The 23297-nt window shown below is 49.4% G+C and overlaps 1 protein-coding gene across 2 annotated transcripts in view; it reads left to right on the top strand.

The window, feature by feature from the left end:
* Positions 1–23297, top strand: part of LOC102240847 (CD177 antigen-like) — a 50605-nt gene that overhangs the window by 22695 nt on the left and 4613 nt on the right. The gene's annotated exons all lie outside the window — the stretch shown is intronic.

Here is a 23297-nt window from a genome sequence, read left to right on the forward strand (position 1 = left end):
CCTTTGTCCAGGTGGAAATCAGAGTCTTCAGAGAGGATCATAGGCCTAGAGAAAATTAAACTGGCAATAAATAAATACCTATCAATAATAACCTTAAGTGTAAATAGATTAAATGTTCAATCAAAAGACATTGGGTGACTGAATGGATAAGAAAATATGCTGTCTTCAAGAGACCCACCTCAGAACAAAAGATACACATTAATTGAAAGTGAAAGGATGGAAAGAAATATTCCACGCAAATAGAAAAAAAAAAGCTGGGGTAGCAATACTCATATCAGACAAAATAGACTTCAAAATAAAGGCCATAACAAGAGACAAAGAAGGCCACTACATAATACTAAAGGGAATGATCAACAAGAAAATATAACCCTTGTAAACATATATGCAACCAATACAGGAATACCCAAATATATTTTTTAAAAGAAAAAAAACCTCTTGATGGGCTTTAAGGGACAGATTGACAGCAATACAGTCATAGTAGAAAACACAAATGAAAATTAACATACAACCAACCAAAACCTATGGAACACAGTGAAAGCAGTCCTGAAAGGGAAGTCCATAGTATTACAGGCCTACCTCAAAAAACAAGAAAGAGCACTAATAAACTAACCGTACAACTAAACTAATTGGAAAGAGAACAGCAAGAAAATAACAGAGAAGTAGAAGGAAGGAAATAATAAAGAACAGAGCAGAAATAAAGAACATAGAGACAAAACAAACAAACAAAAAAAACACACCAATAGTACAAAAGATTAATGAATCCAATTCGAAAAGATAAACAAAATTGATGAACCCTTAGCCAGATTCATCAAGAACTAACAGAGAGGACCCAAATACATAAAATCAGAAATGAAAGAGGCAATATAACAATGGACACCACAGAAATACAAAGGATAATAAGCAAATACTTTGAACTATATGCCAACAAACTGGAAAACCTGGGCGAAATGGACAATCTTCCAAAACTCAATCAGGAAGAATAAAAAAACCTGAAAAGGCCAATAACAACTGATACAATTGAAACAGTAATTTAAAAATTCCCAGCAAACCAAAGTCCTGGACCAATGGATTTATAGGATAATTTTACCAAACATTCAAAGAAGAACTATCACCTATCCTCCTCAAACTATTCCAAAAAATTCAAAAGGGAGGAGCACTTCCAAACTCTTTTTACAAAGCCAGCAATATCCTAATTCCAAAATCAGATAAAAACAAAGAAAGATAGAAAATTACAGGCCAATATCCCTGATGAACACAGATGCTAAAATCCTCAACAAAATATTAGCAAATCGGATACAACAATATATTTTTAAAAATCATACATCAAGTGGGTTTTATTCTAGAGATGCAGAACTAGTACAATATTCACAAATCAATAAATGTGATACATCACATAAACAAAATGAAAGATAAAAATCACATGATCAGGACCCCCACCGAGGTTAGGTTCCTATCCTCCCTCAGAGACTGGGACACGAAGACACCAGGAGAATTAAATTTCAAAGGGATGGGGCCAGGCCTGTGAGTGAATTATCGTGTGGTATCAGGGTCCTGCACCTCCGGAGGTACATGTGCCCATTTCTGAGGTTGGTGGTAAGGACAATATTTAGCACCCCTGGTTACGTTTTTCTGTGGTCGCTTGACATAAATTGATATTATCATCATCAGTGTTCAAAATTCAACACTCAGTGATGATTAACCCGGGGAATGGTCATTCCCCACAGCTCCCTGTCAGGTGCACAGTAGCCTCCCCCATAGTCCTCTCTCTTTCACATTTGACTTTTCCCTTCAGAGTGAGAATTCTGGAGCCACCTCAGGAAAACCTGTAGCAGGGATGTCACCACCACGGTACACCAAATCACCTGTGAAACTTTATAAAGATTGTGATGCCCAGGTGACATTTTAGAAAGGCTGCTCAGCTAAGGTGGATGCCCAACCAGAATGAGATCCCATGATGCGGGGTAGGATGCCTGTGCCCCTTTCCTGTGCACAGGGAGGGTCTCCACATCCTGTTAAAATGCAGATTCTGACTCAGCAGGTGTGCGATGGACCAGGGACTCTACATCTGACAAGCTCTCAGGGGAGGTGGATCTTACTGGCCTGTGGAGCCCACATGCCGTAGCAAGGCCTCTGCTGTGACCTGGCCTTGGGTCTGTCAGCCCCACGCAGAGAGCCCCACGGGCCCCAAACCTGGGGATTATTTCTGCTTGTGACACAGAAACCCAGCTGGGCACCGGGTCTGCCCCGTGTTCTCAAATGTGCTGGGAAGGTTGGATTTCCTCCCAGCAGGAAGGCCACAGAGGCGACTGGGGGTGAGAAGGGGTCAAGCTGGGTCATGACTGCAGAGGGGACCCTCCCTCTATCTCAGGTGGTCACTAGCCTGACTTTTGCTTCCAGGGACAGAGACCCAAGACCTGCGGTTCCCAGGTGTGAAGAGGAAGGTGTCTTGTGTGTCTGGGAAGAGAGGACTGTGGTGGGAGGTCAGGTGGCTGTGGGCTCCCTGGTCCTCAGGGAATGGCTTCTGGGAGACCTCCCCTCTCCATGTCTATTAGCTGAGCCTGTCCATGTGCTCCCTGACTATTAGGGCAGCCTCTGTCCTCTGCCTGGGGGACTTTCCTGGGGTCACCCTGCTTTGCTCATGGGTGGTGCCAGGCATGGGGTGGGGAGCAACACAAAAACCCTAAGACAACATGTGCTCCTAGACCAGGAGTGGGGATTGTCTGCCAAGGATCATTTGGATGTTTATATCATCATTCACAGGCCACACAGAGTTATCAACTTAAAAATTAACCTGCTGTATTTGGTCAAATCGTTAATTAACTCACCCCTAATGCCTTGGCAGGACCAGACCAAATGATTTCATGGGTCTCATATGGCCTGTGAGCCATACGTGCCCCACTCCTGTTCTAGACCCTGTCAAAGTAAGAAATGACCAAAGCTGTGGACGATTTTTATGAGTTTATCTGAGCCAAACTGAAAACATATGCCTGGAAACAATGTCTCAAATCCTGCAAAGAACAGCAGTTTTGAAGCTTATTTTGTACATTATACTCAAAGGAAAAGATGAAAAAAAGTGTCTTAAAATCCATTAGGAGGTGAGAAAAAGTATAGCAAGGAAATCTCTGGGGATGGATAAAAAGGCAGAATGAAGAAACACTTTTTTTACGTGAGCGGATCAGGACAATTAACATTATAGCATGTAGAGAGGGAATGCAGGGAACCCGGAACACGAGGGCTCTGAGGTCTTCTACTCTGATGCCAGAGGCTCCGCCTTCAATTGGTCTAGCAAAGAAAATTACTCTGACAGGTGAAAGGTATGTTATCTATCATGCTTTAAAACAGGGAACGGGCCTCAATTAAGACAAAATCTGATCTTTGCTAAGGAAGCTGTAGGCCTGGGACATGACTACCTGCCATCACCTGCCCAGTTGGGCATTTGTGACCAGATCATTCTGTGTGGTTACTTCTGGCCAATGAGCTTATTAGGCCTGAACATGGACCCTGAGCTTGTCTGGTTTACTGCGCAGCTTCATTTTTTTGTTAACAATCCCTAGAAATGGCAGGTGGGACACAGCAGACATCGGAGAGAAGCCCAGAGGGCCTGTTAGACCAGGGGATAGAAATCAGTCTCCTTCTCCACCTCCTTAGCCACAGCCAGGTGCATGTGTGAATTCCCTGTTATCTGAGTGTCTCAATGTCACCCCCTGGAAGTCGGAAGGAGATCTGCAGCCAATGTCAGGTGCTGCACCAGTGATGCTGACCAGGCACCAAGGGGTGGGAGCTGACACTGAGCCCTGGACAGAGGTGGGCTCTGACCTGCAGGTTGAGAGACAAGTTAGGACCCAATCACTACGGGTTCCAGGCCTCCTGACTCGATCCCAGGACAGGGTGAGCCCAGTGAGAGATAGGCATTGTTCCAGAGTATTATGAGTTGAATGTCAGGAGAACTGTCCTCCCAGGAGGATGTGCTGAGGCAGGAGGAGCTTTCTGCCTCCAAGGTTTCACAGAAAGGTCTTGATTAGGGCTCTCCTGAGGCTTTTGGGAGAGGGTGCCGACCTAGGGAGCTGGTCCCCAGAAAGCTGTGTGTGTTTCCCATCACAGCTTTGAGATGCTGCATCCAAGTCATCTGTGTCCTTGTCAGTCATCTGCTCTAGGCCTCCCCAAGGGGCCCAGGATCTGGAGCAGCTCCACATGGAGACTAAACCAGGGCATCTTGTGAGTTCCTCTGTTAGGGGAGGGGAGGCCCCTTGGGACACTCAGCCCCTCTGAAATGAAAGCAACCATGGATCCTGGGTTCTCCTGTCCCATCCTGCACAGGAAATGCCATTTCTTCCCCCAAACACCATGGGCTGGTGAGATGTCTTCAGGAACCACAGCCAGCTGTATCGGACCAGGGATCTTTGTGATGGGGACTCATCTTCTGGTATTCTGGGGTCTGGTGAGCTGCCTTTTCCCCAGCTAGTATCTCTACCTGGGGCGGAGGATCCAGAGTGTCTGCGAGGTCAGGGCTCTGTGAGAAGACAAAGAACACAGGCTGCTGCTCAGGCCCCAGGAATATGAAATGTCACTCACAGGTGGAAATATGGAGGGCTGTGATTTTCTGGGAATGAAGTGGAGCTGACCCCTTGTAGTCAGGTTCCTGTCCTCCCTCCTAGCTGTAAGTTTGGTAAAGAACTGATCCTGGGACATCCCTAGGCACTTGGTGGCCTCCTCCCAGGCTGACACCAATACCTTCATGTCTATAAGGAACATGCTCCAACCAAAAGTATCACACAGGGTAACAGGATTCCATTGTGTGGTTTCCCTCACCCATTTAATGAGTGTTTACTGAGAACAAGCCATACATGGGTCCTGCACTCGTGTTCCGTAGTTTAGTTGTAATATTAATGTGTTTGAGAGAGGAGGCAATTACTGTGTTTACCTACATTACCATCTTGAAGGGAAGTGCCCCCTATTTAGGTTTATTCCAGTTGGGTACTGGAAGGAGGTGTGAAAAAGATCCACATACTCTGATGCAATTTTGAAAGTCTCATTAGTTCTTCATTTGCTTTCACTCCCCAGACCAGAATATATACCTGTGAGCTGAGGAAGCCTAATGGTTGGTCTAGGGATCCACAGACACCTAACAAGGCCCTGGGGTGGAGGAGAGGACAGGGCTCTGGCTGCAGACAGACCTCAGGTGACTCTGATCAGCTTCTCATGGTCTGTGGGACTCCGCTTTAGTGCCTGTATCTCCCTGTGCCTTGGCTTCCCCTCAATGAAGTACCATGAATACTTGGCTGCAGGTTATTAGTGTATTCACTGTAAAATATTCATAGTATCTGACTAAACCTTGGGATAGGGAAGCTGCTTGAATAGGAGGCATCTGTTATTGATCAACTCCAAGAAGGAACCCACTGGGCTAATCTCTGGTGGATGAGGAGCTGCCAGGAGCATCTTTTCTCCTCTCACTCAACTCTCCTAAGGCCCCCAGGGCAGTCAACTTGTGATCCAAGGTTGTGTAGTCAGTGTTGATAAAGATGAATTCTTTAAAAATGGTGCTAGGACAGTATGTACAAGGAAATGGTAGGGTCCTCCTCATTGGGGGGTGGGGGGGCAGGGACTATGATATTCATCTGGCCTCAATGGTTCACCCCACAAATTACTTATCAATTAGTCCAAAATGCAACAATGTGGCATTACAATCCCTATGCGATGCATGGGAAAGACACAACATCACCCATGTAGAATATCGTCAAAAACAATTTAAATGACTCTCATAGTGTAGACATAGACAAACCCAGGTTGTGGGACATTTCACGGGGATCAAAAGGCTGGGGACACTTCTAGATTGAAGGAGGCCTCAGAGACAGGACAAGCGAAGTCAGTGCATAACCTCGGGTTGTCTCCCCGATCAAAAACAATGTAAAGGATGTTTTTGGAACAGTAGAGGAAAATTGAAAATGGGCCAGTTATTCAGCAGTATTATACCAATGTAAATTACTGAAGTATGATACTGGTCTTGTGGTTATGTAGCACACGGTTTTTATTCTTAAGGGGGAACTTGCTGAAGCTCTTAGCAGTGAGAGTTACAACATCTACAACTTATTTTTAAAATTTAAAAATATTTTAAAATTGCGTGTGTGAAAAAATACAATAAAGTATTAACAATTGGTGAATCTGAATATATGCGTGTCCCTGCAGGTTTTTGGCAGGTTGAAAAATTTTCAAAATAAAAATATTAAGGCACAAAAAGAAATAATCATTTGAATACGGGTGGACTTGGGCCTTCTTGACCCTCTATAGCCCTCCTCTGTGGACTGGGCGCTGTGTGGGGCCTCCCTCAAGACTTAGAGATGAGAAGACAGGTGGGGACAGTCACTGCCCAGAAAGATTATGGCAGTGGCAGCAATAAGGGTTGTACCTGAGGAAATCCCAGGGGGAAGTACTTGTTCCTTGAGTCATTAAGGAAGTGTCAGAAGAGGGTGGGGAAGTGTGTTGGCTGGAGATAACTATGAAGGCAGCCCCACGGAAATGCTAAAGGTAAATCTTGAGAGCAGATTCTGGCATGACACAGGCTTCTTGTACCTGGTGATCCCAGTGGCCAGTCAAGGAGAAAAACGCAGAATGAGTCTGCCAATCTGTGGGCTGAGGTGCCCAGAACTGGCTCTCCCTCAGCCACAGCCTGACATGGAGGCCTTAGAAAGCTTCTTTCCTTCTGTCAGTGTCTGGATCCTCTTCCACAGAGGAACGAGGAATTGTTGCCTTTGTCACACTCAATGAAAAGAAATGAGAGAAGAACAGAAAGAAACTAGTCCTGGCAGTGTTGGGCGAATGCCCCAGGGCTCGTAACTATGACACCCTGTAGCATTGATCATGTAAAGTAGTGTTTATCACTGTTACTATTTCTGTTCTGTTATGAAGTTGGTATTCCTAGAAATTCACAGAAGAACCCCACGCAGAGGTAGTGGTCAGGTGCTGGCCCCTGGAGTTAAATCTGTCCGCAGCTTTGAAGTGGGTGTGCTATGTCCTGCCCCGATGCCCTTGGCCTGCTGGTGTAGGCTAACAACATCTCAAAGCTGCCCCTTCTCTGGAGAATAGCCCTCGGCCAGTGGGAGCCACTAACTACACACCTTCCACTCCCTCCACTCAGGGGCGGACTGGATTGGAGGTGCAAAAGGGTGGCGCTCTTTCACGGCGGGTCCAACTCTGTGGTGCAATGTGTGGGATTGAACTGAGGTGTGATTCCAGCCTAGACCCCTCCTTCTTTAGACTCCCTGCTCTCCCCTACCTGCTTCCCTCACTGCCCCTTCTCTTGAAAATGCTCTTTCAAGGAAAGGGCTTGAGAAGTCCTGTCTCGGGTTCTGCTTCTAGGACCTCCATCCCAAGGAAAGCACTTTCTAGCTGTGTGTGATGTATCAGACATTCTAGTCACTACAGCAAACACATAGCCAAGTTAAACTTCTGTGGTTTAGCATAATAGATATCTCCACTTGCAGCCGATCGACTTGGTCAAGTATTTGGGGGGAGGGAGGTGTGCTCTGCTTTACTCGCACTTTCAGGCACTGAGGCCAATGGAGGCTGTGCCATCTTCTATGTGTGGCTCCAAGGTCACCCTTGATGGCCACAGAGATTGGGGCTGGGGAGAAGCGGGGAGAGAAAAGCACTCTTGCTTCTTAATCACTCAGGCTCAAAGTGACACCATTCATTTCTGCCCACATTCCATTGGTGGAACTAGTCACATGGTCCACATACAGGCTAGGGTGGCTGGGAAGTGTAGTCCCTACCTGGGAAGTCACCACTTAGTAAGAGCTCTACACCCTGAAAGGATCATGGACCTTTGGTGGGCAGTTATCTCTGCCACACTGTGTGACCTTGAGCAAGTTATTTTAATTTTCTGAGACTCAGTTTCTTTACCTATAAAACTGGGCAATTAACAGGATCCCCCTCATAGTTGTGGTCATAAATCAATGAGTTGAAACATACAAAGTGCTTGGACTAAGGCTTGGACAGAATAAGGGCTCAGAACATTAACTATTTTTATTATTTGTTGAGAATCCACTTTGGGTCATATATATCCTCACCACCATCCATGATATGCAGATAATCATTACACCTGCCTTACAGAGAAGTAGGGTGAAGTTCACAGACGGGAAGTGATTGACTTGAGGTCCTACAATTAGGGAGCAACAGAATCGGGCCAGGTAGCCAACATAATTTTACACCAAGGACTGCCAGGCTTTTTGCTAAACAGCCCAGAACCCAATCTTGGCATTTGCCATTGGAAAGATGCCAGGATCCCAGGTAGGTTGCCTTAATCTCCTGACTTCATCTACCTGGCTGGGTCCCTGACAGCCTTTCTACTCCTGTCTTTATCACTCTGCCTCTTAGCCACTACAGTCTAGCCCTGCTTTCTTTCTAATGCTCACATAAGCCAAGCTTGACCCCACCTCAGGGCCCTTACTCCTGCTCTCCCCTCTGCCTGGAATACTCTTCCAACCTGTCTTTCCATGGTAGGCTCTTTCTTGTCACTCTGCTCTCAGCTCAAAGGTCACCTCTTCAGGGAGGCCCTCCCTGATCCCAGTTTAGTCACTTACTTTCGAATCACGGGCCTGACACTCAGTCATATCTAAGATTTTTTGTGTGCTCATGTATGTGCTCAGTGACTGTCTCTCTCATTAGGCTGCGATCACAACAAAAGCAAGGTCCTCATTCTCATTACCATATTTTTTCGTGTATAAGACACCCCCATGTATAAGACGCTCCCCACTTTTCCAACCTAAAATTAAGAAATCAATATTGTAAATATTTGCTGGTTTTCCTCTTTAGGCCTTCTTTTTTGGCATCTTAAGGAGATGTTCCACGGTCTGATCATACACTCAGTGGGAGGAGGTCCAAATTGTCTCACTGCAGCTCTATTTCCATGCTCTTTTGCATTGCTGATTATATTCAGTTTGAATTTTGCAGAGTAAGACAATTGCTTACAGTATTTATCTTTTTATTTTTTGACATCTTTATGGGCTCAGAACGTTGTTCAGGTCCTTGTATCTGCACACTCTCCACCTCCACCTCCAATTACGGCATCAGCTGATGTCAGTAACAATAAGGCTCATGACTGGAGGAAGCCAGTTTGACAAGGTATGGGCAGTTACGCACCTGTGCACCTGCGTGGCTCCCTCCTCAGCTTACTTCTGTGTATTAGACACCCTTCTAAAAAAATAGCATCTTATACATGGAAAAATACAGTAGTCTTTCTGTATCCCAAGCAACCAGGACAAAGTTCTGGCATAAAGGTCAGCCTCAGTAAATATTTGTTGACTAAAACAAGACATTTAATGGATGACCTGTTACCCTATGTACCTCTTTGCCCACCTTCTTTCCCCTCTTCCTCTAGGGACCCAGCTTGAGGCCACGAACAGCTTCAGAGGGCGCCATTCACACAGCAACAATGTGAATCATCAGGGAGGAGGCGGTGTTTCAAAAGTGCACAACCTATATAAATGTAGTGATGGCTCTGTTGCTATCTTTCCCTCCCCTACATTCATTCACTCATTCATTCACTCAATCGAAAACATCTATTGAGCACCCACAATATGCAGAGTTAGTGGTGCAGACACAGTAGGAGAGAAGAGAAACACCTCTGTGCCTGTGTGGCAAATTTGAAACTTGCAAACAAAAGAAAAATAGAAGGTATAAAAATGTCAAAAATAAGCAGACCATTGTGAATTACACATTCATTTCTCTTTCTCCTCTGCTATTGTTCTCAGCCTTTCTTTTCAAACTTGGCAGCTTCTGCAGTCACTGACAGATGCCCTATACCCGTTCCCTCTCCCTCCTACCCAGTGGGCTCGAACTGATTTGTAGACACATGCAAAGCCAATTATTAAATATTTAGGGATTTGCAAGCTGGTTTTCAAACTGTGCATGGCTTCAAAATCAGATGTGGTGGGAGCCTTTGCGCCACAGTAATGGGCCAACATTATGAGATGGGGTTTGTTGATGCTGTTTTTCCAAAAAGCTGGTTTTATAGCACACCACTGTTCCCATCTGTTTCTAGCAGAAAAACTTTGCTTTGTCAAAGAATATTCTAGTTCTTCCATCACTATTCCATTCCCCCTGCCATACTTCAGCCCCTTCCTGGGTGGCAGGAACTGGGGACTCTAAGGCTGCTTTGTGGAAGGAGGGGAGAGAACAGAGGAAGACGAAAGTAAAAGAAAAAAAGAGAAAGCATGAGGGAAGGTCATGAAATAGGGTATTTGAAAAAAGCAATATTGGGAGGAAAGAGAAAGAAAAGAGAAGTAGGCATCTGTGGAGAGGCAGAGGTTAGGGTAGAAAAACCATAGAGGCCAGCAAAGACCCATCACACAATGTCCTCACAGGAAGTTCAGCCATTTCCCCACCTGGGGCCAGAAGGTTGCCAGGTTGCCAGGACAAATGAGGAAACTACCTTCGCAAACTACCCTGAAACAGTGTGGGAATGGAATCCACACCAATTGAGGCTGGGGTCAGGATGCCTCAGTTTTTAACTGGGAGCCTGCACAACTAAGTCAGAGAGAACAGAGGGGCCTTGAGTCCTGGGTCAGAGGGAGGAGGAAGAACTCCGGTTTCTGAGCCTTTAAAGTTGGTGATACTCCGAGTGTGGGCCCAGGCCTTCTTTAGCAAGGACCTCCAATCCCCACCCTTTCCTGGCTGCCCTGGGTGAAGAGAGATATAAAAGGGCTCCGTTTCCAGGGGGAAGAACAGGAGCAAGAGAATTCTAGCTGCCCCAACCATGAGCTCCATTCTGCCAGCCCTCCTGGGCCTCACCCTCATGCTGCCCCATGAGTGAAAACCCCAACTTAGGAGGGGATTTCCTGGGAGGATGGGCTAAGATGGATTTTCTGTTCCCACCTCAGGAGTGCAGGTCCTGACCTGTCAGTCAGGAATACTGATGATTGGAAGGAAAACATCAGAACTGCCCTTGGCGTGGAAAACAGGCGAGAAATTCTGCATGGATGGCTGGGGTTGCCAAGATTCGCTGATGCTCATTGAGAATGGTGAGAAAGGCCCCAAAGGCCCCAAGCCTGACCCCAACCTTCACCTGCACGGGATATCCCTCCTCCTGACCAGAACTCTCCAAATACTCCCTCCTCTCATGCCAGGAGCTGTCCCCTCCCCAGCAGGAGGAAGCCCTCAGCAGCCCAGTTGCCTCCTTTTCATCCTCTCCCCCAGCCACGATGAAGACTCTCACTCTAGCACCCCGGAGTCCTGATCCTCACCTGGCCTGCCTCCTTTTTCATCTAGGACCCGAAGTGTTCCTAGCGCTCAGCAAAGGCTGTACCCAGAAGGAGGATCATGAAGCCCATATCACCCAGCACAGGAAAGGCCCTGGCCTCTCTGTTGTCTCCTACACCCATGTGTGCCGCCACAAGAACCTCTGCAATGACCTCTCCACCACCAACCCTGTCTGGACCCTGCCCAGGTGAGAACAAGGAGGGAGAGGAAGAGGAGGAGAGGACAGGAGCCAGGGCAGGAGGGGAGCACAGAAGGGCTGTTCATTTAGAACCCCTCCCTCCTATCTGGCCTGTGCACACTTCCCAGGACTTCCGTGCCTGACACAGCTTCTTCAAACAGTCCTGGGGCAGGAAACTGGACTGTTTTTTTTAGTTCAACCCCTCCTCAAATTCTGGCGATGGCCTGAACCGGGGCCAAACTCCTTTCTCTATACTGTTGTGCTTGGCTCACTCATGGTTCATTTAAGGTTTGGGTATATCCTCTTAAAGTGAAATTGGCCTGTAGCACGCCACTGTCCTTTTCTATATCATAAACTGTTTTAGAGCGGGGGTGTGCTTTGTGATTCTCTGCTCTTTAGGGCATCTTGTCTGCTTGGATTGTGTAGTGGAAGTTGTGGGTGAAAGCTACCCTGGTTCCTCCAAAGGCCCCCCTCCTGCCTCAGTCACCTCTGCCTCTCCCAAGTCTCATTCCCCCCACCCTCCGCCCCTTTATCTATCAGCAACCACTCCACTGCAATTTCCAGCACCCCAGTTCTACATGAGACTTAGGAGGTAGATGATGGGGCCACAAAAGCGAAGGGGATAGAAAGCACCAGATCCAAATGCAGAGCCAACTCAGTCCTCCCTTCTTCCCTCTCCCCTCCCAGTCCCAGGGTCCATGCGGTGCTCAGTCTGCTTTTCTGAGGAAGGCTGTGAATCTGCAACAGAGATGACCTGCTCCGTTGGGCACAGGCACTGCTACAATGGGGTGTTGCACCTCAGGGGAGGTAAGCTGGGACATCGGGGTCCCTGCTGGCCCTGAGGGTAGCTGAGGGCTGGGGCTCAGAGGAGGGTGGGCCTGGCTCCTCAGGGTTGGAAAGTCCCAGTGATGGCATCCCACTTTGCCTGGCCTCTTTCCACAGTTGGCATCTTCACCGATCTGAAAGTCCAGGGATGCATGTCCCAAGCATCCTGCAACCTGCTGAATGAGACTCGGGAAATCGGGGCCTTGTCTGTGAGTGAAAAGTGTAATTCTGATGGTGAGTCCCTTGTCTGGAAGATGAGACTGTACCCACCTTTCAGCATTGGGGTACAATGACCCTTGTGAAAGTCAGACGTGCAAACACATCGAACCAACACCAAGACCCACAAAAAATTTAGAAGTTTATTACTCATTCAGTCATGCAAAAAGTGAGAAATTGTCCTGATAGGCGCCATGGGGTGAACATACCAGTAAAAGGTGCCCAGCTGAAGGGAAAGACAGGCCCAGGGGACAGATATAGGACAGGGTGGCTTGGCTGGCTGTGTTGCCGTTCACTTTATCCATTGTGTGTGGAAGCGAATGCAGAGTGCATGTTTCTCATGCTGGAAGTGATTCATTACCTTCAGTTCGATTTCTCCACACTCTTGACCTTGAGTAGCCCTAGATCCCTGCCCCCCACTCTTGCAAGAGCCAAGCAGGGACACTGGAAGGGTCCCCACTCACCCACACAAGCCCAGCCCTTACCAGTACACCTGACTGAGAATGAGACTGGCCTGGAGTATCTCAATGAGAAGCATCAATGGCAGGGAGGAGAGTGAGAAGAGGGCCTTTCTTGTCTGAGACTCAGTTTCCTCATCCATCCACAGCACCCAATCCTTAAAGCGTCAAGGTGAAACTTCAGTGAATGCAGCAACATTCCTCTGTGTGCTTGGACTCTCTGACTAGACTGGGAGCCTTGAGGACAGGGCCTGGATGTCACTGACACCAAGGTTTCTAGCCTAAGGCAACACAAGGGCTGGCTCAGGATGGGAAGTGAGCTTGTACAGGACTCCAAGGTCTCTGGAGGAGACTACAGAGGCCTGAGACCCTACCTCTGCCCTAAAGGGCCTCCAGGACGAGGAGGGGAGACATTACTGATGCAGATGGTCACAGGGCTGCAGTTTAAGAAGTCTGAGGGAGGTCTGAGGGAGAAGATACTAATGTCCTGCAGGTGGGTGTCAATGGGGGCTTCACAGAGGAGGTGACCTTAAAGATTAGCTGCAGTCTATTAGTACAGTGTTCAGCAAACCGCGGCTCGCGAACCACATTCGGCTCTTTGGCCCCTTGAGTGTTGCTCTTCCACAAAATACTACATGTGGGCGCGCACGTACAGTGTGATTGAAACATCTTCGCCCATGGGCAGAAGTCGGTTTTCGGAAAGGAGATAGATGAAAAAAGTATACAAGGTGAGTTTGGATGGGAGAGTTGGAAGGGGTCAATCTCAGCTAATGTACCTCAATCAGATTGAGGATGTTTTTAGCCAAGGCCAGCTTAGGAATACCCTAATTATGTTAATAACAATGTACCTACCTATATAGTTTAAGTTTAAAAAATTTGGCTCTCAAAAGAAATTTCAATCGTTATACTGTTGATATTAGGCTCTGTTGTCTAATGAGTTTGCCGACCACTGTATTAGTAGAAGAGGAAAAGGTCATTAATAGGAAGAGGAAACAATCTGTGCAAAGGCCCTGTGGTGGGAATTAACCTGCTATTTTATAAAAGGGCTCCTTGGCTCTACCTGAGAAGGTCACATCAAGAGGATGGGATGTGGCTGGAACTGGGGGTGATTGCCAATTTTTCAGGTAAACAAGGTGGATGTGGGTGACCTCTGCTATTCCAAGCAGAAGGAACAGTGGTGCAAGGCCAAGGAGGCAGGAAATGACCTGGCCTGTCTTTGGAATGGATATTGGTGGGGGAGTAAAGAGGGAGGTTGGGGGGCCTGGTGGTGGGTCAAGTAGCCACAAAGCCAGACTGAGGGGTTAGTCTTTCTCCTGAAGCACAGGAGCCATGGAAGGGTATTCAACAGGGTAGAGCAATCTGAGTCTCTCATTTGATTAGTTCTGTTTAATTATCTGGCCCTCATCTCTGGAACTAGGTAACATTTATTTTCCATAAGGCATTCCAGAAAATAATCTAATGTAACCCATACCACACAGACACAGCACACAATCACACAAAACATAACCTCACTTATCATACCGATGCACACCAAACACCACATGAGAAAAGAGAAGTAGAAATCTGTGGTGGGGCAGAGGTTAGGCTAGAAAAAACATAGAGCCCAGCCAAGACCCATCACACAATGTCCTCACAGGCAGTTGAGCCATTTCCCCACCTGGGCCAGAAGATGGGCTGGTTGCCAGGAGAAATGAGGAAAGTACCTTCACAAACTACCCTGAAACAGTGTGGGGGTGGGGATCCAGACCAGTGGAGGCTGGAGTCAGGATGTCTCAGTTTTTAACTGTAGTGGGGTCTGGGAGCCTGGACAACTGGGGCAGAGGGAGGAGAGGGGCCTTGACTCCTGGGTCTGAGGAAGGAGAAAGGATTCGGGCTCTGGGCCTTTAAAGTTGGTGAGACTCAGAGTGTGGGCCCAGGCCTTCTTTAGCAAGGCCCTCCACTCCCCACCCTTTCCTGGCTGCCCTGGATGAAGAGAGACATAAAAGGGCTCCATTTCCTGGGGGAACAGCAGGAGAGAGAGATTTCTAGCTTCCCTGACCGTGTACCCTGCCCTGCTGCCAACTCTAGTGGGCCTAATGGATTGCTGTTCCCACCTCAGGAGTAAAGGCCCTGTCCTGTCAGTTGGGAAGACTGACGATTGTAAGGAAAACATCAGAACTTCCTTTGAGATGGACAGCTGACAAGGAGACCTGCAAGGAAGGTTGGGGTTGCCAAGATTCACTGATGCTCATTGAGAATGGTGAGAAAGGCCCATAGGTCCCAAGCCTGACCCCACCTTCACCTGCACAGGGATATCCCTCCTCCTGACCAGGAGACTCCAAAGACTCTCCCCTGCCCCTCCTGCCAGGAACTGTCACCTCCCCAGCAAGAGCAAGCCCTTGGGTGCCCAGTTGCCCCCTCTCCAGCCTCTCCCCCAGCCATAACCAAGATTCTCCCTCTAGCATCCCAGAGTGCTGATCCTCACCCTGTCTGCCTCCCTCTTCATCTAGGACCCCTAGTGTTCCTAGCACTCATCAAGGGCTGTACCCAGAAGGAGGATCATGAGGCCCGTATCACCCAGCACAGGAAAGGCCCTGGCCTCTCCGTCATCTCCTACACCCGTGTGTGTCGCCACAAGAACTGCAATGACCTCACCTCCACTGACCCTGTCTGGACCCTGCCCACCTCTGCAGGTGCGAACAAGGAGGGAGTGGAGGAGGAGCAGGAGAGGACAGGAGCTAGGGGAGGAGGGGAGCACAGAAGGGCTGTTCATTTAGAACCCTTCCCTCCCACCTGCCCGTCCACACTCCCCAAGACTATCTCCCCCGTCAGTTTCTTCTAACAGTCCTGGAGTAGCAAACTGGACTACTTTTCTGATTCAACCCCTCCTCAAACTCCAGTGATGGCTTGAACCTGGGACAAGCTCCATTCTCTATACTATTGAGCTTGGCTCACTCATGTTTCACTTAGGGATTGGGTATATCCTCTTAAAGTGAAATTGGCTTATAACACTCCACTGTCCTTGTCTATGTCATAAACTGTTTGTGAGGGTGGGTGCTTTGTGTTTCTCTACTCTTTGGAGCATGTTGTTTGCTTGGACTGTGCAGTGGAAGTTGTGGGTGAAAGCTGCCCTGGTTCCTCCAAGGGCCCGCCTCCTGTCTCAGTCATTGCTGCCTCTCCCAGGTCTCCCACCGCACCCCTTTGATCTCTCAGCAACCACTCCACTGCAATTTCCAGCACCCCAGGTCTACATGAGACTGAGGAGGTTGATGATGGGGCCAAAAAAGCAAAGAGGATAAAAGGCACTGGATCCAAATGCAGAGCCCACTCAGTCCTCCCATCTTCCTTCTCCCCTCCCAGTCCCAGGGTCCGTGTGGTGCCCGGTCTGCTTTTCTGAGGAAGGCTTTGAATCTGCAACAGAGATGACCTGCCCCGTTGAGCACACGCACTGCTACAATGGGACCCTGCAGCTCAGGGGAGGTGAGCTGCGACATCGGGGTCCCTGCTGGCCCTGAGGGTAGCTGAGGGCTGGGGCTCAGAGGAGGGTGAGCCTGACTCCTCAGGGTTGGAAAGCCCCAGTGGTGGCATCTCACTCTCTCCCACTTTGCCTGGCCTCTTTCCACAGTTGGCATCCGCACTGATCTGAAAGTCCAGGGATGCATGTCCCAAGCATCCTGCAACCTGCTGAATGAGACTCGGGAAATCGGGGCCTTGTCTGTGAGTGAAAAATGTGATTCTGATGGTGAGTCCCTTGTCTGGAAGGTGAGGCTGTACCCACCCTTCAGCCTTGGGGTCCAATGACCCTTGTGAATGTCAGACGTGCAAACCCATCCAACCAACACCAACAGTCACAAATAATTTAGAAGTTTATTACACATTCGGGCATGCACAAAGTGAGGGATTGTCTTGGTAGGTACCATGGGGTGAGAATGCCAATAAGAGGTACCCACCTAAAGGGGAAGACTGGCACAGGGGACAGATATAGGACAGGGTGGGTGGGTTGGCTGCTTTGCATTGCACTTTATCCATTGGGAGTGCACGATGCAGGCTTCTCATGCTGGGAGTGATGCATTGCCTTCAATTCTATTTCCCCACACTCTTGACCTTGGCTAGCCCAAGTTGCCTTACCTCCCTCCACCCTCATCCATTCCCCACCAATGGTACTAGAGCACCCTAGTAGCCCTGCTGCATAGGAAAGAAAGTCAGAGAGAAAACAGGGTGCTTCAGGTGTAATAGGTCAGCAAAAGACAAGTAGGGACACTGGGAAGGTCCCTGCTCACCCACACAAGCCCAGCCCTTACCAGCAAACCCAACTGAGAATGAGACTGAGACTGGCCTGGAGTACCACAATGAGAAGCACCAATGGCAGGGAGGAGAGTGAGAAGAGGGCCTTTCCTGTCTGAGACTCAGTTTCCTCATCCACCCACAGCACCCAGTCCTTAAACCTCAAGGTGAAAGTTCAGTGAATGCAGCAACATTCCTTTGTGTGCTAGGATCTCTCTGACTAGACTAGGAGCCTTGAGGACAGGGCCTGGATGTCACTGACACCAAGGTTTCTAGCCTGAGGCAACACAAGGACTGGCTCAGGATGGGAAGTGAGCTTGTAGAGGACTCCAAGGTCTCTGGTGGAAACTGCAGAGGGCTGAGACCTTAACCCTGCCCTAAAGGGCCTCCAGGACGAAGAGGGGAGACATTACTGATGCAGATGGTCACAGGGCTGCAGTGAAATGGGTCTGGGGGAGGTCTGAGGAGGAAGATACTAATGTCCTGTGGGTGGGATGTCAAGGAGGGCTTCAGAGAGGAGGTGACCTTAAAGATTAGTTACAGTCTATTAGTAGAAGAGGAAAGGACATTAATAGGCAGAGGGAAACAGCATGTGCAAAGGCCCTGTGGTGGGAATAAACCTGCTATTTTCTATAAGGGCTCCTTGGCTCTACCCGAGAAGGTCACATCCAGGGGATGGGGGATGGTTGGAACTGGGGGTGATTGCCAGTTTTTCTGATAGACAAGGTGGATGTGGGTGACCTCTGCTATTCCAAGCAGAAGGAACAGTGGTGCAAGTCCAAGGAGGCAGGAAATGACCTGGCGTGTCTTTGGAATGGATATTAGTGGGGGAGGAAAGAGGGAGGTTGGGGGGCCTGGTGGGGGGTCAAGTAGCCACAAAGCCAGACTGAGGGGTTAGTCTTTCTCCTGAGGCACAGGAGCCATGGAAGGGAGTTCAACAGAGAAGAATATTCTGAGTCATTCCTTTTGATTAGTTCTGTTTAATTGTCTGGCCCTCATCTCTGGGACTAGGTAACATTCATTTTCCAGAAGTCATTCCTGAAAATAATCAAATGCAATCCATACCACACAGGCACAGCACACAATACAAACAAAAGACATAACCTCACTCATCATACCACATGCACACCACACACCACAGGAAAAAAAGAGAATAGGAATCTGTGGTGGGCAGAGGTTAGGGTAGAAAAACATAGAGCCCAGCCAAGACCCATCACACATTGTCCTCACAGGCAGTTGAGCCATTTCCCCACCTGGGGCCAGAAGGGGCCAGGTTGCCAGGACAAATGAGGAAAGTACCTTCACAAACTACCCTGAAACTGTGGGGATGGGTATCCAAACCAGCTGCGGTTGGGGTCAAGATGCCTCCATTTTAACTGTAGAGGGGTCTGGGCACCTGGAATCTGGATCAGAGAGAGGAGAGGGGCCTAGACTCCTGGGTCAGATGGAGGAAGAAGGACTTGGGTTTCTGGGCCTTTAAAGTTGGAGAGACTCAGAGTGTGGGCCCAGCCCTTCCTTAGCAAGGACCTCCAATCCCCACCCTTTCCTGGCTGCCCTGGGTGAAGAGAGACATAAAAGGGCTCCATTTCCTGGAGGAAGAACAGGAGCGAGAGAATTCTAGCTGCCCCAACCATGAGCTTCATCCTGCTGCCCAGCCCTCCTAGGCCTCACCCTCATGCTGCCCCTGAGTGAAAACCCCAACTTGGGAGGGGATTTCCTGGGAGGATGGGCTAAGATGGATTTGCTGTTCCCACCTCAGGAGTGCAGGCCCTGACCTGTCAGTCAGGAACACTGACGATTTGGAGGAAAACATCAGAACTGCCCTTGGAGTGGAAAACAGGGGAGGAATTCTGCATGGATGGCTGGGGTTGCCAAGATTCGCTGATGCTCATTGAGAATGGTGAGAAAGGCCCCAAGCCTGACCCCACCTTCACCTGCACAGGGATATCCCCCCTCCTGACCAGTAGTCTCCAAAGACTCAGCTCCCCTCATGCCAGGAGCTGTCCTCTCCCCAGCAGGAGGAAGCCCTCAGCAGCCCAGTTGCCTCCTCTCCATCCTCTCCCCCAGCCACGATGAAGACTCCCTCTAGCACCACAGAGTCCTGCTCCTCACCTGGCCTGAGTCCTTCTTCTTCTAGGACCCTAAGTGTTCCTAGCACTCAGCAAGGGCTGTACCCAGAAAGAGGATCATGAGGTCCGTGTCACCCAGCACAGGAAAGGCCCTGGCCTCTCTGTCGTCTCCTACACCCGTGTGTGTCGCCACAAGAACCTCTGCAATGACCTCTCCTCCACCCTCCCTGTCTGGACCCTGCCCACTTCTGCAGGTGAGAACAAGGAGGAGAGGAAGAGGAGGAGAGGACAGGAGCCAGGGCAGGAGGGGAGCACAGAAGGGCTGTTCATTTAGAACCCCTCCCTCCCACCAGCCTGTCCACACTCCCTCGGACTGCCTCCCCTGGCACAGCTTCTTCTAACAGTCCTGGGCCAAGCTCCTTTCTCCAAACTGTTGAGCTTGGCTCACTCATGTTTCACTTAGGGTTTGGGTATATCCTCTTAACGTGAAATTGGCCTATAACATTCCACTGTCCTTGTCTATGTCATAAACTGTTTTGGAGGGAAGGGTACTTTGTGATTCTCTACTCTTTGGAGCATGTTGGTTGCCTGGACTGTGCAGTGGAAGTTGTGGGTGAAAGCTACACTGGTTCCTCCAAGGGCCCATCTCCTGTCTCAGTCACTGCCGCCTCTCCCAGGTCTCATGCCCCCTGCCTTGCTCTCTCACCAACAACTCCACTCAAACTTCTGGCTCCCCAGGTCTACATGAGACTGAGGAGGTTGATTATGGGGCCATAAAATAGAAGAGATTAGAAGGTACTGGATACAAATGCAGAGCCCACTCAATCCTCCCTTCTTCCCTCTCCCCTCCCAGTTCCAGGGTCGGTATGGTGCCCAGTCTGCTTTACTGAGGATGGCTGTAAGTCTTCAACAGAGCTGATCTGCCCCGTTAAGCACACGCACTGCTACAATGGGACCCTGGATCTCAGAGGAAGTAAGCTGGGACATCGGGGTCCCTGCCTGTCCTAAGGGAAGCTGAGGGCTGGGGCTCAGATGTGGGTGGGCCTGGCTCCTCAGGGTTGGAAGGTCCCAGTGGTAGCATCTCACTCTCTCCCACTCTGCCTGGCCTCTTTCCACAGTTGGTATCCTCGGCGATCTGAAAGTCCAGGGATGCATGTCCCAAGCAGCCTGCAACCTGCTGAATGAGACTCGGGAAATCGGGGCCTTGTCTGTGAGTGAAAAGTGTGCTTCTGACGGTGAGTCCCACATCCTGAACGTGAAGCTGTACCCACCTTGCAGTCTTCAGGTATGGTGACCCTGTGAATGTCAGACATGCAAACACATCGCACAAACACCAACACCCACAAATAATTTAGAAGTTTATTACTCATTCAGTCATGAATATGGTGAGGGATTTTCCTGGTAGGTGCTCTGGGGTAAACACGCCAGTAAGTGGTGTCCAACTGAAGGAGAGAGAGAGGGCCAGGGGACAGATATAGGACAGGGTGGCTGGGCTGGCTGTGTTGCCTTTCACTTTATCCATTGTGTGTGGAAGCGAATGCACAGTGCATGTTTCTCATGCTGGCAGTGATTCCTTGCCTTCAGTTCTATTTCCCCACACTCTTGACCTTGGGCAGACCTAGTTCCCTCCCCTCTTGCAAGAGCCAAGCAGGTTCACTGGGAGGGTCCCCAGTCACCCACACAAGCCCAGCCCTTACCAGTACACCAAACTGAGACTGAGTCTGGCCTGGAGTATCTCAATGAGAAGCACCAATGGCAGGGAGGAGAGTGGGAAGAGGGTCTTCCCTGTCTGAGACTCAGTTTCCTCATCCACCCACAGCACCCAGTCCTTAAAGCCTCAAGGTGAAAGTTCAGTGAATGCAGCAACATCCTCTGTGTGCTTGGATCTCTCTGAATAGACTGGGAACCTTGAGGACAAGGCCTGGATGTCACTGACACCAAGGTTTCTAGCCTGAGGCAACACAAGGGCTGGCTCAGGATGGGAAGTGAGCTTGTACAGGCTTCCAAGGTCTCTGTTGGAGACTAGAGAGGAATGAGATCCTAACCCTGCCCTAAAGGGCCTCAAGGACAAGGAGGAGAGACATTACTGATGCAGATGGTCACAGGGGAGCTTTGAGGAGGAAGATACTAATGTCCTGCTGGTGGGTGTCAAGAAGGGCTTCACAGAGGAGGTGACCTTAAAGACTAGCTGCAGTCTATTAGTAGAAGAGGAAAAGGACATTAATAGGCAGAGGAAACAGCATGTACAAAGGCAAAGCCATGTGAAGAAACCTGCTATTTTATATAAGGGCTCCTTGGCTCTACCTGAGAAGGTCACATCAAGAGGATGGGGTGTGGCTGGAACTGGGGGTGATTGCCAGTTTTTCAGGTAGACAAGGTAGAAGTGGGTGACCTCTGCTATTCCAAGCAGAAGGAACAGTGGTGCAAGTCCAAGAAGGCAGGAAATGACCTGGCATATCTTTGGAATGGATATTGTGGGGGAGTGAAGAGGGAGGTTCGAGGGCTTGGTGGTGGGTCAAGTAGCCACAAAGCCAGACTGAGGGGTTAGTCTTTCTCCTAAGGCACAGGAGCCATGGAAGGGTGTTGAACAAGGAAGAACAATCTGAGTCTCTCCTTTTGATTAGTTGTTTAATTGTCTGGTCCTCAGTTCTGGGAGTAGGTAACATTCATTTTCCAGAAGGCATTCCTAAAACAAATCCAATGTAACCCATACCACACAGCACACAATCACACAATACACACAACAGACATAACCACACTCATTATACCACATGCACACCACACACCACATGAGAAAAGAGAAGGTGGAAGTGACTGCACAGTACATGCTTCTATGATGGGGCAAAGATTAGGATATAAAAACCATAGAGACCAGCCAAGACCTATCACACATTGCTCTTTCAGACAGTTGAGCCATTTCCCCACCGGGGGCCAGAAAGTGGCCAGGTGGCCAAGAGAAATGAGGAAGGTACCTTCTAAAACTACCCTGAAACAGTGTGGGGATGGGGATCCAGACCAGTGGAGTCTGGGGTCAGGACGCCTCAGTTTTTAACTGTAGTGGGGTCTGGGAGCCTGGAAAACTGGGTCAGAGGGAGGAGAGGGGGCCTTGACTCTTGGGTCTGAGGGAGGAGGAAGGATTCGGGCTCTGGGCCTTTAAAGTTGGTGAGACTCAGAGTGTGGGCCCAGGCCTTCTTTAGCAAGGCCCTCCACTCCCCACCCTTTCCTGGCTGCCCTGGATGAAGAGAGACATAAAAGGGCTCCATTTCCTGGGGGAACAGCAGGAGAGAGAGATTTCTAGCTTCCCTGACCGTGTACCCTGCCCTGCTGCCAACTCTAGTGGGCCTAATGGATTGCTGTTCCCACCTCAGGAGTAAAGGCCCTGTCCTGTCAGTTGGGAAGACTGACGATTGTAAGGAAAACATCAGAACTTCCCTTGAGATGGACAGCTGACAAGGAGACCTGCAAGGAAGGTTGGGGTTGCCAAGATTCACTGATGCTCATTGAGAATGGTGAGAAAGGCCCCAAAGGCCCCAAGCCTGACCCCACCTTCACCTGCACAGGGATATCCCCCCTCCTGACCAGTAGTCTCCAAAGACTCAGCTCCCCTCATGCCAGGAGCTGTCCCCTCCCCAGCAGGAGGAAGCCCTCAGCAGCCCAGTTGCCTCCTCTCCATCCTCTCCCCCAGCCACGATGAAGACTCCCTCTAGCACCACAGAGTCCTGCTCCTCACCTGGCCTGAGTCCTTCTTCTTCTAGGACCCTAAGTGTTCCTAGCACTCAGCAAGGGCTGTACCCAGAAAGAGGATCATGAGGTCCGTGTCACCCAGCACAGGAAAGGCCCTGGCCTCTCTGTCGTCTCCTACACCCGTGTGTGTCGCCACAAGAACCTCTGCAATGACCTCTCCTCCACCCTCCCTGTCTGGACCCTGCCCACTTCTGCAGGTGAGAACAAGGAGGGAGAGGAGGAGGAGGAGAGGACATGAGCTAGGGCAGGAGGCGAGCACTGAAGGGCTGTTCATTTAGAACCCCTCCCTCC

The sequence above is a fragment of the Myotis brandtii genome, unplaced genomic scaffold (genome assembly GCF_000412655.1).
Source record: "Myotis brandtii unplaced genomic scaffold, ASM41265v1 scaffold396, whole genome shotgun sequence".
Classification (NCBI taxonomy): domain Eukaryota; kingdom Metazoa; phylum Chordata; class Mammalia; order Chiroptera; family Vespertilionidae; genus Myotis; species Myotis brandtii.